The sequence below is a fragment of the Sus scrofa genome, chromosome 8, assembly GCF_000003025.6.
Source record: "Sus scrofa isolate TJ Tabasco breed Duroc chromosome 8, Sscrofa11.1, whole genome shotgun sequence".
In the NCBI taxonomy this organism is placed as follows: domain Eukaryota; kingdom Metazoa; phylum Chordata; class Mammalia; order Artiodactyla; family Suidae; genus Sus; species Sus scrofa.
Genome location: NC_010450.4, coordinates 121,106,010 through 121,123,160, shown reverse-complemented (window position 1 = coordinate 121,123,160; position 17,151 = coordinate 121,106,010). Strand labels below are relative to the sequence as shown.

Sequence of the window (17,151 nt, the reverse complement as noted above, 5' to 3'; positions counted from 1 at the left end):
CCTTGTTTCTCCCTCTTTCCACATAACTAATGAGGGTTTTTAGGTTGTTCATCAACAGAGGAGTGGATAAAGAAGATGTGGTAGATTCACACAATGGAATATTATTCAGCCATTAAAAGGAAAGAATTAACAGCAATTGTAGCAACATGGATGGACCTGTAAATTACCATGCTAAGTGAAGTCAGTCAGACAATGAGACACCAACATCAAATGCTATCACTTACATGTGGAATCTAAGAAAAAGGACACAATGAACTTCTTTGCAGAACAGATACTGACTCACAGACTTTGAAAAACTTGTGGTTTCCAAATGAGACAGGTTGAGGGGTCGGGGGATGCACTGAGGATTTGGGATGGAAATGACTTAAAATTTGTTTGGGATGATTGTTGTACACCTATAAATGTAATAAAATTCATTAAAAAACTAATAAGGGTTTTTGTTGGTATAATTCATTTGGAACTTAGTTCACACACTTTTTTTGTTGTCTGTTTTGTTGTGGAGACTGCTGTCTAGATTGGATTTGAGTCAAAAAATGCAGAATGAAGAAGTCAAAACTACAGAGTAAAACTTTCTTTTTATCCTTCTCCCTCTCCTCCTCTCCTCCCCTTTTCCTTCTTCTCCTCCTCCTTCTTCCTCTTCTCTTTCCCTTTGTCTCCTTCATCTCCTTCTTCTCCTCTTCCTCCTCCTCCTCCTTCTCCTTCTTCCTTTTTTCTTCCTCTTCTTCACTGAGTTTGAATTTCTACCCAGGACAGTTTAATGATAGTTATTTTTAAGTCATTAAATTTTCTTAGATATTTTTAGCCTTGAACTTCAGTGTTGAGTTAAATGGATTGATATTCAATTTAATCATATCAATCATTCATTCATATAAATCTCTCATTATTTTAAAGCTACTATCAATCAAACATTTCTATAGAGAGATGGAGCACTCTCTTCTTCATGGCAAAGAAATCAGACACGAATCAGTCATAGCAAAGATGCTCACCATCCCTAGTATTCCTCCTCCATGCAATATTGATCAGCATTGACTGAACACCTCCTCATTCCAGGCACTCAAGCGGGTTCAGTGGAATGACTGAGATGGATAAAAGATGGCCTCTACCTGTGCTAGGAGGCAGTATGGGACAGTGATTATGACATGGCTTTAGATTCAGGCAGATCCTATCCTTACTGGCTGTGTGAACTGGGAATCATTAACTTCCTTGGCATGGTTTTTTAATCTATAAAAAAGAGGATGCATGTATAGACCAATGGAACAGAACAGGGAACCCAGAAAAAAATCCAGACACCTATGGTCAATTAATCTTTGATAAAGGAGGCAAGAACATAAAATGGGAAAAAGACAGTCTTTTCAGCAAGCATTGCTGGGAATCCTGGACAACTGCATGCAAATCAATGAAACTAGAACACACCCTCACACCATGCACCAAAATAAACTCAAAATGGCTTAAGGACTTAAATATAAAACAAGACACCATCAAATTCCTAGAAGAGAACCTAGCAAAACATTCTCTGACATCAACCTTACAAATGTTTTCTTAGGTCGATCTCCCAAGGCAACAGAAATAAAAACAAAAATAAACCAATGGGGCGTAATCAAACTGACAAGCTTTTACACAGCAAAGGAAACAAAAAAGAAATCAAAAAGACAGTTTACAGAATGGGAGAGAATAGTTTCAAAGGATGCGACTGACAAGGGCTTAATCTCTAAAATATACAAACAACTTATACAACTCAACAGCAAAAAAGCCAACAACCCAACTGAAAAATGGGCAGAAGACCTGAATAGACATTTCTCCAAGGGAGATATACAGATGGCCAACAAGCACATGAAAAAAATGCTCTACATCCCTGATTATTAGAGAAATGCAAATCAAAACTACCATGAGATACTACCTCCCACCTGTCAGAATGGCTATCATTAAATCTGCAGATAACAAACTGGGAAATGCTGGAGGGGGTGTGGAGAAAAGGGAACCCACCTGCACTGTTGGTGGAATGTAAACTGGTACAACCACTATGGAGAAGAGTATGGAGTTACCTTATGAAACTATGTATAGAACTAATGTATGACCCAGCAATCCCACCCTTGGGCATAAATCCGGTGCCCAAGACTCAGTGTCTTTTTTTAAGGAAACTTTTGTCTGGATTTATGCCCAAGGGTGGGATTGCTGGGTCATATGGTAGTTCTATGTATAGTTTCCTAAGGTAACTCCATACTCTTCTCCATAGTGGTTATACCAGTTTACATTCCCAGCAACAGTGCAGGTGCGTTCTCTTTTCTCCACACCCCCTCCAGCATTTCCCAGTTTGTTATTTGTGGATTTAATGATGGCTATTCTGACATGCACTCTGATGTTCATTGTAGCACTATTTGCAATAGCCAAGATATGGAAACAACCTAAATGTCCATCGACAGAGGAGTGGATCAAGAAGATGTGGTACATATACACAATGGAATATTACTCAGCCATTAAAAAGAATGAAATACCGGCATTTTTTGCAACATGGATGGACCTAGACATTATCATGCTAAGTGAAGTCAGCCATACAATGAGACACCAACATCAAATGCTTTCACTGACATGTGGAGTCTGAAAAAAGGACAGACTGAACTGCTTTGCAGAACAGATGGTGACTCACAGACGTTGAAAATCTTACGGTCTCTGGAGGAGACAGTTTAGGTGGTGGGGGATGTGCTTGGGTTATGGGATGGAAATCCTGTGAAATTGGATTGTTATGATCACTATACAGCTACAGATATGATAAAGTCATTTGAGTAATAATAATAAAAAAAGACACATGCACCCACATATTCACAATAGCCAAGACATGGAAACAACCCAAATGTCCATTGAGAGATGATTGGATTAGGAAGATGTGGTATATATATACACAATGGAATACTCCTCAGCCATAAAAAAGAACAAAATAATGCCATTTTCAGCAACATAGTTGGAACTAGAGACTCATCCCGAGTGAAGTAAGTCAGAAAGAGAAGGACAAATTCCATATGATATCACTTATATCTGGGACCTAATATATGGCACAAAGGAAACTTTCCAAAGAAAAGAAAATCATGGACTTGGAGAATACTCTTGTGGTTGCCAAGGGGGAGGGGGAGGGAGTGGGATGGATGAAGAGCTTAGGGTTAATAGATGCAGACAATTTATTGCCTTTGGAATGGATTAGCAATGAGATTCTGCTGTGTGGCATTGAGAACTATATCTAGTCTCTTATGATGGAGCATGATAATGTGAGAAAGAATGTATACATGTATGTGTAACTGGGTCACCATGCTGTATAATAGGAAAAAAAATAATGTATTGGGGAAATAAAAAATAAAATAAAATAAAAAGAGGATGCATAATAATACCCCTGAAAGGGCTGTTTGATGAACAAATGATATCATTCTTTTCAAACACTTATCAGGAAGGCTGACAGATAGGACAACCCTCAATAAATATTAGCCACAATGATTATCCATAAAAACAACTCACAGACTATGGAAGAAAAGACACAGACAACCAAGCCTTATATGTGTCAGCCCATCTGGAAAGTGCTATATGATGGGTGTAAGTTAGTGCTTTGGGAGCAGAGAAGGAGGTAGAATTTTGAGTGAAAGCCTCAGAAATCTTTATAGAACAGGCATTTGGGATAGACTTTAAATAATCTTGGAGAATAGAGAAGAACTCTCACTGGGTCATTTCTATTGTCCTTTGTTCAGTTTAACCAGTACATGTATGCTTTTCAGAAAATAGGAGTTTGATTTTTTTCTTTTATCCACATTTGGAGGTCTTTTATATTCTACTGTACAATCAGCTGTTTAATTAGATGTAGTCTGTCCACACAGATAAGTTAACTTTATGTTAGGACATATTTCTCTAGAATTGCCAAGGAAACAATTTCATGACTAGTTCATGGCTGTGTCTGTAAGCTTTAACTATGTAATTGCTAGGAAAAGACTGAGCTGAGAAATTTTTAGCTACCAGAGAGGCAAGGGGATGCCTATGATTCTGAGTGGCTTCCAGTTTGGAAAGGTCTGAAGGAAAGAAGAAAGTCTGGGGTTCAAGGCCCTTCAAAATCTGACTCTACCCTTCTCATCCACCTTGTCCCTTCCTACTCTCCAAGACAAGGCCCATGTTCTTTAAAAGCTTGTGTCTATATTGTCCCCCAATCGTTCAGACCTTACCATTATGTTCCCCCTTCTCCTTTCTGTCCTCTTGGCCCATTTAAATCCTACCCAAACCTTGAGACCCAGGTCACAGGGCCCCTATGGGGATATGTTGGCTCCACCTCACAGTCAACGCTTTCAGCATCAGCCTTGCTCCTGTGGCACTGGGGACCCATTTTCTTCTGTTGCTCTCTGTATTTGGTGTAGAGATCTATCTCTCAAATTCAACTGAAAATTTTTGGTCAGGGTCTTTTAAAATTTCTTTTATGTTCTCAATTAGTACTATGTTTGCCGTAGGTGTTTAATAAACAGTTGCTGAATTCTTGTGCTCACTTACTGTAGGGCAGATATGTGCTAACCATGAAGAATCCCATAATGAATGTTATCCAGTGCCTCCTTTTTAAGAGCTTGCACATTAGCAGTGGAGTCATCATCTTTTAATTCCGTACAACACAGGAGCCCTCATAGGAGGTAGGATGTGGTCAGTGCCAGCAGAGTTCCAAAGTGGAATTCAAAGGAGGAAGAGTCTTCCATCTTTTCATTTGTGCATTCTCAGTACTGAAACCAGTGCCTGGCACATAGTGAGTAGTCAGATATTTGTTGACTAAATTGAAAGAGTGACTTCTACATGAGAGAATCAGGAAGGCTTAAAAGAAAGATATTTGGTTAAAACATCTAGAAAGATGAGCTAGAATTGATAGGTAGAGATGGAATCAACAACATGGACAAAGAATCTTGAACAAATTCTTGTCTCTTAATGCCCTCTTTTACACATTTTCCTATTTATTCATTTTGCATACCTGGAAGCCTAGGGTTTGAGGGAATTATAGCCGTTACCACCCTGTTTTCAAGTCTCAAGTGAATTAGGAGCCATTATACTAACTTGTGACCTTCCATCACTCCATGAACACATGGCTCTATGAACCTCCAGAAACACATTGGGACAGACCCCATAGAGGCAGGCCATCTTGTTTGATGCCGTCTGGCCAGTGCTCTGCTCTCACCTCTTGCCCTGCCAGCTAGATGTTTAGATGGTCACAGGGGAACAAGAGGGGACACATAATTGGAAGATGGAGGCCTTGAATAACATCGGGAATGTCCAAAGGTAATCCTATCAATTCCTAAAGGGTCAAAGGATATCATTCTCTCTACTTTTCTCTTTCATTCTCTTTCTCTCTGCAACCCAGCCTACCTCTATATACCATTTCAATCCAAGTACCGTCTTCTAAATTCAGATTCTCCAAAGAGAGGGATATGATTGGTTCAGTTTTACCCCCTGTGGTAGGCAGGATAATGGCCCTGAAAGATGTCTACCCCCAGAACCCAGGAATATGTTGCCCAGTGTGGCAAAAAGGATTGTTGAAATGTGATAAAGACCTTGAATGAGGAGATTATTCAGGTGGATCCAATCTAATCTCATGGTTTTTTTAAGAGAATGTTTCGAGGCTGTGGTCAGACAGGATGATGTGGGTACCCACAGCTCTTAGGTGGCCATGTTTCAACAGGGGGATTCAATTAGTTTTCTATTGCTATTGTAAGAAATTACCACAAACTCTCTTGGAAGATTAACGGAAAAGTAAGGACTGGCATCTCTGTTGCAGTCACACAGCTAACAATGAACAGTGCTGGGATCTGACTCCAAAACCTGTGGAGGAAAAGATCAGCATCTCTGCAAGAGACCCAGCTGTCTCCTTTCCCCCTAGAGGACTTACGGTCTGTGAGAACCTACGAAAGAAGATTGTAACAGGCAGGAATCATCCTCAGTACAAATCCTCCATTTTTAAGGGGTGAAATTATTTTGCGCAATGATGAGATTAATATCGTTTTTAAACTATCTAGAAAGGATAAAAATCATAACCCTTTACAAATGTGCATAAATAGTCTGAAAAATTTAAAGCATGAGGAGGGATGAGGTTCAAAAGAAAGTGTCGAGGAGGGAATTTAGTAGCCGCCAAGCACATCTCTGAACTAAGATTTTAAATTACTACAGCAATTTTGAAAAATATCCACATTCAAAAGCATTAATAACTGTGCGATTAGCATTTCATTTTGATTTTTATACTGAAGTCAAAGATGTTGATGGAGTTGAAATCCTTGGCACTGTTGCTGTGGCTGTGGAGCTGGATCCTTGCCACAAAGAGCATTGAGAGTGAATGTTGTTTGCATATCTCCTGAAGGTCTTGGGAAATAATCTAAGAGAAACCAAAATCTAAAACCTCAAAGATGTACACTTCTGTCTTCTTTCTGAGAGCCAAGCTACAATTTGAATGTTCCCCGGATATTTTGGTGACTTATTTCAAATCATTTTGATGATGTACTTGGCAGATGTAAAATGTAATTACTCAGATGATGTAGAAATACCAAATGTTCATAATACTTTAATACAAAGTAATACAAATGTTATTGTTGAAACAATATGAAAATATCTTAAAAACAAATTCTCTAAGAGTTCCCATGGTGACACAGTGGTAATGAAACCAACTAGTATCAATGAGGATGCAGGTTCAATCCCTGGCCTCACTCAGTGGGTTAAGGATCCAGTGTTGCTCTGAGCTGCAGTGGAGGTCACAGATGTGACTTGGATCCCTTGTTTCTCTGGCTGTGGTGTAGGCTGGCAGCCATAGCTCCTATTCGACCCCTAGCCTGGGAAACTCCATATGCCGCAGGTATAGCCCTAAAAAGATGAAAAGAAATAAGGAAGGAAGGAAGGAAGGAAGGAAGGGAGGGAGGGAGGGAGGGAGGGAAAATAGTTCTCTAATGGTGGAGAGTTTTCACTTCAAAAATTTTAAGTGTTATTTTCCATGAAAAACAAATGATTACTATCAACATCTAATATTCATGGAGTTCTTAATTTGCTAGGTACTTTGGTATACGTTGTCTCATCTAATTCAATCACTTAACCTATAAGGTAGGTATCATTTCTATGCACATTTTATAGATGAGAACACTGAGGCTTAAGGAGTTTACATACCTTTCCCCAGGTGAAAGAACTAGTGGTAGAGTCAGTGTTCTGGGAGGCCTAACTTTAGAGTTTCATAAAGTTGCAGATAATGATGATGATGATGATAATGATAATAGCTAATATCTTTTCACTCTCACTGTGTTCCAAGTACTGTTCTAAATGCTTTACATTTATCAAGTCATTCAATCCTCACAAAAGCCATGCAGTAAATCTACTGTTATCCCCTTTTTAGAGCTGCATGTTTTCCATCAATGTCTTTGTCATCATTAAAGTCACCTTTTTTGTTTGTTTTTCAGGGCCACACCTGTGGCATATGGAGATTCCCAGGCTAGCTACAACTGCCAGTCTACACCATAGCCACAGAAACACAAGATCCGAACTGCATCTGTGACCTATATCACAGTTCATGGCAATACCAGATCCTGACCCACGGAGCGAGGCCAGGGATCGAACCTGCAACTTCATGGTTTCTAGTTGGATTCGTTTCCACTGCACCATGATGGGAACACCTAAAGCCACTTTTTGAATTTTGTAGCACAGTTTTCCAGAACATGTCAACTTTACTTCCATCTAAATTGCTCAAGACACAGCATGTTTTTAAGCTGGAACCGACACAGTACTGGAAATTTATTCCCAGACACATTTCCTCCTGGAGTCTTCGGGTTGCTTGAGTATGGGCTGGAGGGCTTTGCACCTGCTATCCTTGAGCTTCTTTGCCTTGTCCTGGGGAATCCTTTCCCTCTCTCCAGGGTGAGAACATCTGCTTCCTAGACCCCCATGTGTTCTCTTGCATTCATTTATCACCTTAGGGGAACTTCGTCAAGTGGCCTCCTGAGAAAAAGTGCACTAAGGGGATCTTTTATGTTTTCATTGGATCTCCTTTCCTGCTGTGATACTTTTTAATTACCAAGAGCTATTTTTTAAAAAATTACAGCTTGTTCTTATTTAATATATACCATATCTTGTCTCTTTCCAGATATTAATAATAGCTTTTTTGAATATTTTTACTTTTTTTTTCATTTCATGGATTATTTCTTCCAACTTCTTTGTTTGCTTTGTTTTCTCTCATATTGAAAAGCTAGGATCACCTCAGATGTCTGGTGGTTCTTGGTTATCTGCTTCTGTTGAAGGATGGGGCACCAGCAAGCTGCTGGGAAGCCCTGAACACATGGATGGCTTTTATTGACTGTGGGACTTGCTATGGAATTATCTCTGAGTTTTATTGTTAGGGAATACACAGTGTCGGTATGTTTAGGTCTTTTCTTTTGGGGCTGGTCAGATTTTTCAGAGCAGAATTTTCCAGTTTCCCGTGTAGAAGTTACATACCCAAATGCCACCATTGTGAGGTCCAAGAGGGCAATTTAAGATCCAAATATAAGCCTCTTGAGAGAAAAAGGCAGAATCCAGAACTATGCAGGTAACTCCAGAAAGTTTGTTTACATTACTCTCATGTGACTAAAACTAATATTAGACCATATAATCACATGTTTAAAAGCTCTAAACATTTATTTAAGGTCTGTGGAAATTTTCTTAGGTCTAGCTTTATATATCTGCCTTAGTTCCTCAGTGATCTATGAAAAACATGTTTATGACTCTATGAGTAATATGCAAAATGGACAAAGAGTTTGCAAATTTTCTTAGGGCTTTAGAGACATCTAAAACCAGTTTATGTTATTTTGACAATTATTTGGCCAGAGGATTTTTTTCTTAAATAGAAACAAAAATCACAGTAACTTCAATGGTATTTCACAATTACATATGTTTTTTAGAGGTTGATGTCTTCATTTGCTTTCTTTATAGCTTCTTTATAGGTAATAAGGTCATAAATCTCATTGTAACAAGTAGAAGCAGACAGTTGCAATTAAGAAGTCAACTTTGTTCTCCAACTCTCTTCAGTCCCAGGTTTCTGAGGTAAACAGTATGTTTATACATCTCCACAGCTTTCTCTGTGCTCATTTGAACCTGTATACTAATAAGTGGGAATATATTTTTGGTTCGTTTTGGTCTTTCACAAGAATTGGATCATGCAATACACATTACTTTGTACTCTGGTTTTTACATGCAATTTGCACCATATTCATCCCTCTTAAAAAAAAAGAAATAAGGGGTTGTTGGGAGTTTCTGCTGTGGTGCAGCGGAAACAAATCTGACTAGTATCCATGAGGATGTGGTTTTGAACCCTGGCCTCACTCAGTGGATAGGGGATCTGGCATTGCCATGAGCTGTGGAATAGGTCGCAGATGCGGCTCGGATCCCATGTTGCTGTGGCTGTGATGTAGGCTGGCAACTGTAGCTCCTATTCTACCCCTAGCCTGGGAACTTCATATGCTGTGGGTGCAGTCCTAAAAACTAAAAAAAAAAAAAAAAAAAAAAAAGAAAGAAAAAAAGATATAAGGTCTTTTAAATATACACTGAACATTTAAAATAGGGTTTTATCATTCCTTATTCTGCCAGTTAAACTGTTTAAGATTTTTTTTTTCTTCTACAAACAAGCCTGCAATAAATACCTTGTCTTTATATCGTAACAACCAGCTGTTCTTATTTCTAGCGGGTGGTTTCCAAGTATAAAACTCCTGGGGAAAGGATAGGTATGCTTTTAAATTTTAATAAACATTACCAATTGCTTTTCAGAAACAGTTCACATTTTTATCAGTAGTATAACCTTATTGCCCGTTTTCCTATAGCTGTTTGTCTTTTTTAAAAAATAAAATGACATTTGGATATGAGGTATACATTGTCAGTTATACGCGTTGCAGATATTTTCCCTTATATAATATTTTCTTTGTGACTTTGCCTTTCTACCAAAATTTAATTTTTTCCATCATGCTCAGAATTTGATTTTTAAATACTTTCATAAAATTATTGATGTCAACCTCCCACTTTATTTGAATCTCATGAGAAGGCAAAGATTCAAAGCAATATATCCTGATATATCATGCATATTTTCTCCTCTATCTTCTTTGCCCCATGCTTCTATTAGTTCTATGATCCTGTTTTCAACACCCAGGACATCTATGTTTTCTCCATTTCTTTGGAAATATTTGGTTATAGACCTAGCCAATAACTTCTATGTGGGAATACATTGTTACCCAAACTGTTTAAATCAATATGCCCCATAGTAAAAGTTGATTTATCCAATATTCTGAAAGTCTTAAAGAGAGGCACAGTAATTGAATTTCTGTCAACTACGGTCTTTAATAATTTATGAGAACTTGACATTGAGTTTCTAATTCTGAGTCCTATTGTCTTGTGGTAGAGAATTCTAAGATGTCCAAAAATACTGCCCGCCTGGTGGACACACTTTGTATAGCCTCCTACACTTAAGTGTAAATGGAAACTGCTTGGCTAGTCACTTCCTTGGTTAGGTAATGTTATCTGGCAAATGGTGATGGGATAGTCACTCCCATAATTATGTTACATTATATAAGACTGGAAGGGGATTGGAAGTTTGGAGGTTGGAAGCATGAGAGGGCACACAGAAGGAGCCACATTGAGATTGTTCCCAGCCTACAGCCAGCAAGAGAATAAAATCCTTAGTCCTCCAACCACAGGGAACTGAATTTGGCCTAGAACCATGTGAAATTATAAGAGGATCCCAAACTCCAGAAAGGAATATAGCTTGGCCAACACCTTGATTTCAATTTCAAGAGATCCTGAGCAGAGGAAATAATTTAGTCATGCCCAGACTTTTGACCTAAAGAAACCATGAGATAATAATGGATATTCTTTCAAGCTGCTCATTTTGTGGCAATTTGTTACACAGCAATAGAAAACTAATATACACATGAAGAAATGTTTCGTGTAATTATGCATCACCTACAACTGTGCTTATTTTTTCAAATACATTTTTACAAATTTAGAGAAAATGTTTATGGTACTCAAGAGAGATGTTTAGAAGGGGATCACTTTCAGTTAATAAGGACAGGAGAGAGGAGAGGGATTTGGGGAACTTTTTGAGTGACATGAAGCGTGAAGGAGACAGGTGTGTAGAGATGGGAAAGTCACTTGGGGTATAATTTTGACTTGCAGGAAGACATAGAAGAAACTGACAATAGACTACTACTTGCTAAACGTTTTTAAAAATGGAAAGTTTAGTTTAAAATAGAAAAAATCATCATACAAGAATAGAGCATCTAACCTAATTTTAAAGTCCAATATACTGGCTAAATGTTAACATTATTTATTTCTACTTCTGATGTTTATATAAAGGAGTTTTAAGTAGAGTGTTTAACCAACAATTTTTATAGTTCTGAAAAATGGAGCAGAGAGACACTAGGGACTCCATTAGCAATTGGGGCAGAAGTCCTTTTCTGCTAGAGATTACTAATGGTTGCCACTGCAACAATAACCCCCCATCCCCTGCCTAGAAGCCTGGGTGGAGGGAAAGGGGGAATTGTCACAGTCATGACTTTTTGCACCAGCGGGGAGCACTGTAGTTCTTTCCTCCCTCCTCGTTGTTTCTTAGCCTGTGTAGGAAGCCCTAAGATACCTGCTCTCCCAGAGAGAGCAGAAATTCCTCCTTCTGTAAGTGTGTACATTACATATTCACAACAGCTAGGTCCCACAGTATTATAAATCTTCAAAAGTTGGAAGTCTATTATATAAATTTCCCCCTTCCCAAATACAAGTAAATAACTGAATATGTTAAGTGACTTCTTGCAGATTCAGTGATTTACTCCTCATTTAATGTTTAATTTTGGCATTTGTCAGAACATTCTCTGTTTCATGAGCTATTTTTTCTTATTTCTTAATTTTTCAATCACCCAGATGATGGACTACTTCATGCCAAATAATGAAATCACTTTCAAAGCTATATCATTCTTTCTTTATGTAATAATAATTTTCCATTTAACTATCACTTAATTAGATGTATTCTTGTTTTTCTCACTTACCAAACTAGAAAGAAATGTCATTCCTTTTGGGAACCGTTTTAGAGGAAGTAAAATTTGGGGGGGGTTACTAATTATTGTATCTTTAATGACGTGAGGAGAACCACAAAATTGAATGGAAATGTAGACCCTCAGGTAGGCAGCAATGTTCATTCATGGGTTTGAACTTTACACTCAGTGCATGAGCATGATGAAATTTGACTATTCCACACTAAGGTGATTTATTGCTGATTGTAAATATCTAAATTGGCAAAGATTAAGTTGCAAATGAACATTCACCGCTTCCCTACTAAGTGTTTTACAGTATGTTAGGTACTGGGGGAATTAGATAAATACAAGATTAGGTCTTGGCATCTTAAGACACAGCCCTTGAAAAGGTATTTAGTAATGATAAGAGATTTAACTAAAAGGTAAATATTGAACATAGTATATGTTAAAGGTTAACATAGTCTTTAAGTTAAACGTAATATTAAAGATTATATGTTGGGCAACACATGAATGCTTCTCTGTTTAGGAGTCAGAGGAGGAGGTCATCAATAGTAATAATAGCAGCAATTATTTATCGGTAGCTTACTATGGGCAGGCAGTGTGCCATGGCAGTGAGTGTCCAGTGGCATTTTATGTTTGACAGACTTACATAAGGGAGGAAGAGTGGGCTAGGTTGTGGGCTCCCATTTCAAATGTTAGTGTGGAGATGAGGAAGTCTAAAGTGACCCTAAGAAGTAGTAATTAGAAATGGACTCAAGGGCAGATAACTGAAAACTTGACTCAGAGTGGACTAAATATTTAAGGGTTATTTTCTTATCAGAAAATCAGAATTTGGAGGTAGGTATTTTTCTGCATGTGTTCAGTATCATGGTGATATGAAGACCAATGTTTCTGAAATTCCCTTAGTTTTCCTGTGATTGCTATCAGTGGTTCCGAGATGGCTGCCCCAGCTCCAGGTTTTACAACTGCTTTTCAGGCAGACAGAACTGGGGAGGGAAAAAATGGGGGAAGGAAAATAAAAAGAGATAGTGCAAACCATGCTCATTTCCTTCATCAAAAGATGGGCACTCTCATACTTGAAAGCTCCATCGGAATATTTTTACTTCTCACTTGGCAAGAATTGTGTCATATGGCGACTCCTGGATGCAAGAAAGGCTGGGAAAGCAAGTGTGTAGTTTTCCTAAGCCCTATAGTAGAAGCAGCAGGTAAAAGTGGTTTGAGAATATATACTGGTGTTTAGACAATGGGTTATTATTTGTAATGGGATGAAGAACTGCTGGGAGTGAGAATATGTGTTACACGAACTCTCATTCAATTATCACAACAATCTCATAGATAGATGCTTTTGTTATCTCCATTTTATAGATGAGAAAACTGAGGTTAGCTTCTATCTCTCTTGTGTGTTGTATTCATCTTCTGTCTCTTCTGTGGCAATTTAATGTATTATTTCTCTTTAAATTTGTTTTCATCATTTCTTCTCTACTGTCCACTGACATGTTCGTTTATCCCCCTAAAAGAATTTCCTCTCAAGCCAGTTGCTACTGCTATTTTAGTCCAACACTGTAAACTTTTCCATCCTTGCCTTTTTTTTTTTTTTGTTACAGCTTGACTCTTGAGCTTCTTTGCTTATGCTGTTTGCCTCTCCCACTCTCCTGTCTTCACTAGAACTTACACGTCCAGAGGTAAAATGGAGATCTTTCCTTAGTTCTCTTACCGTCATTACCAGTGTCCCCTCATTGTGTCTATCTCCTCTGGCTGCACTGTCTCTCTCCTTCCACATAACTTCTTTCTTCCATTTCAAAGATGAAAACGTGCCCTAACAACAGCCCTCTGTTCTTGGAAATCATCTTTATTTTCATCCTTTTTATTATTACCTCATGTCCCATGGCATCTTGAACCTCAAGTCAGTGTCTACTTACTGGTCATCTTTTGAATGCCTCTGAAACCTCCAAAGCCCATGTTTCTAAGACATGGCCCATTTCTTATCTTTTTAAAACCCTTTTTGGGCCACACTATATATGTCAATAGGATTATTCGTCTTCACCTGTCCTCTGATTTCCTGACCTTTGGTCAGCTTTGGCTTTTCTTTCTCACAACAGACACCAATATCGATGATCCTTCTTTTATGGAGTTTCTCACATCCATCTCTTGCGATTCATCTAATTCACGTCCCAGTGAAACTCTCTGCTAGTTAGTCCCTATTCTACATACCACTACTAATTAATCCTGGATTGGCCCACTTACTAAACCTTCAGTGGCTCTATTTCTGTAGGAAAGAAGCCAAAGCCCAACATCGAAGGTCTCTCTACAGTCTGTCATTGCACTTCCTGTTCAGTCATATCTCCTAATTCTCATTAAGCTGCTTTGCTCATGGTTCCATAGACAGTAGTGCAAACACTTCTGCCTGTGGCTGTTAGCTGATACCGTCTCCCTGACGGAAATTCTTCTTCATTTTCCCTTTCTGACGTATTCTCGTAAAGTCCTATACTCCCTCCCTGGACAATACTATCTATGCCCAGGGATTCAGCTAACACCTCATGCTTGTCAAAATCTTCATCACTGTAGGCAACAGAATCCACTCAAGCTAGTTTACACCGAAGAGTTTTCTTGAGGGAAGTAGGTGGATTACAGATTCACTGAGTTGGTTGAGCAAAAAGACTCTAGGCTGAGCTTCCAAAAAAAAAAAAAAAAAATGTCAGACCTGACTTACCAAGAAAGCTGTTTCCTTGAATGGATCAGGGAGCTGCCAGGAGAGCTCCTGACTCTGCCTCCAGAATGTTTCTGCTCTTGCTATGATCCATACTAACAGAATAGATGCTCCATTTCCTGTCTCTTTTGACAAAATGCATTTTTCTAGCATGTTTTTTCCTAAGTGTATGTGATTGTCAAAATTTAAATCATACTTTTTCACTTTATAATTTGTTTGCAAGGGACTATGGGAGATTCAATTATTTTCTTTAAAAATTTTGTTTATTTAAAAATTTTTCTGAATTATTGTTGATTTACAATGTTCTGTCAGTTTCTGCTGTACAGCAAAGTCACCCAGTTATACATATATATATATATATATATATATATATGTTCTTTTTCTGACATTATCCACCATCATATTCCATCACAAGTGATTAGATATAGTTCCCCGTCCTGGGAGTTCCCGTCGTGGCTCAGTGGTTAACGAATCTGACTAGGAATCATGAGGTCGTGGGTTGGATCCCTGGCCTTGCTCAGTGGGTTAAGGATCTGGCATTGCTGTGAGCTGTGGTGTAGGTTGCAGATGTGGCTCGGATCCCACGTTGCTGTGGCCCTCGCATAGGCTGGTGGCCACATCTCCGATTAGACCCCTAGCCTGGGAACCTCCATATGCCACGGGTGTGGCCCTAGAAAAGGCAAAAAGACAAAAAAAAAAAAAAAGTTCCCTGTCCTATACAGCAGGATTTCATTGCTTATCCACTCCAAATGCAATAGTTTGCATCTACTAACCCCAAACACCCAGTCCATCCCTCTCCCTCTTGGCAACCACAAGTCTATTCTCTATGTCCATGAGTTTGTTTCTTTTCTGTAGATAAACTCATTTGTGCCATATTTTAGATTCCATGTATAAATGATGATATCATATGTTATTCGTCTTTCTCTTCCCGACTTACTTCACTTAGTATCAGAGTCTCTAGTTCCATCCATGTTGCTGCAAATGGCATTGTTTTGTTCTTTTTCCAGGCTGATTGTATTCCATTATGTATATGTACCACATCTTCTTAATCCATTAATCTATCAGTGGATACTTAGATTGTTTCCATGTCTCAGCTCTTGTGAATAGTACTGCAATGAAAGTTTTGTCCGGATAGATGCCCAGGAGTGGGATTGCTGGGTCATATGGCAGTTCTATATTTAGTTTCTGAGGCACCCCCCTGTTTTCCATAGTGGTTTTACCAATTTACATCCTCACCAAGAGAATAGGAGGGTTTCCTTTTCTCCACACTCTCTCCAGCATTTATTATTTGTGGAATTACTAATGATGGCCATTCTGACCAGTGTGAGGTGGTATCCCATTGTAGTTTTGATTTGCATTTCTCTAATAATCAGTGATGTTGAGCATTTTTTTCATGTGCCTGTTGTCCATCCACATGTCTACTTTGGAGAAATGTCTGTTTGGGTCTCCCGCCGATTTTTCAATTGGGTTGGTTTTATTTTTTTATTTTTTGCTGTTGAGTTAATGAGTTGTTTGTATATTTTGGAGATTAAGCCCTTGTTGGTTGCATCATTTGAAAACATTTTCTCCCCATTCCATAGGTTGTCTTTTTTTTTATGGTTTCTTTTGCTGTGCAAAAGCTTCTAAGTTTCATTAGGTCCCATTCGTTTATTTTTTGTTTTTATTTCTATTGCTTTGGGAGACTGACCTAAGAAAACATTTGTACAGTTGATGTCAGAGAATGTTTTACCTATGGTCTCTTCTAGGAGTTTTACAGTGTCCTTTCTTCTGTTTAAATCTTTAAGCCACTTTGAGTTTATTTTTGTGCATGGTGTGAGTGTGTGTTCCAGTTTCAATGATTTACATGCAGCTATCCCGTTGTCCCAGCACCACTTGCTGAAGAGACTGTCTTTTTCTCACTTTATATTCTTGCCTCCTTTGTCAAAGATTAATTGGCCATATGTGTCTGGGTTTATTTCTGGACTCTATTCTATTTCATTGGTCTCTATGTGTTTTTGTACCAGTATCACACTATCTTGATTACTGTAGCTTTGTAATATTGTCTGAAGTCTGGGAGAGTTATGCCTACTGATTTGTTTGTTTGTCCCCCCCCACCCCCCGCCCCAGGTTTGTTTTGGCAATTTTGCATCTTTTATGGTTCTATATAAATTTTTCGATTGTTTGTTCTAGTTCTGTGAAAAATGTCTTGAGTAATTTGATGGGAGTTGCATTGAATCTGTAGATTACTTTGGATAGTATGGCCATTTTTACAATATTAATTTTTTAGGGCTTGCCTGCAGCATATGGAAATTCCCAGACTATGGGTCAAATTGGAGCTGCAGCTGTTGGCCGTGTCACACCACAGCTACAGCAATGTGGGATCCGAGCTGCATCTGCAACCTACACCACAGCTCATGGCAACACTGGATCCTCAACCCACTGAGTGAGGCC

At 38.5% G+C, this 17,151-nt stretch overlaps 1 protein-coding gene across 1 annotated transcript in view; it reads left to right on the top strand.

Annotated features, from left to right (window-relative positions):
- Positions 1–17,151, top strand: part of C8H4orf17 (chromosome 8 C4orf17 homolog) — a 348,243-nt gene that overhangs the window by 143,538 nt on the left and 187,554 nt on the right. The gene's annotated exons all lie outside the window — the stretch shown is intronic.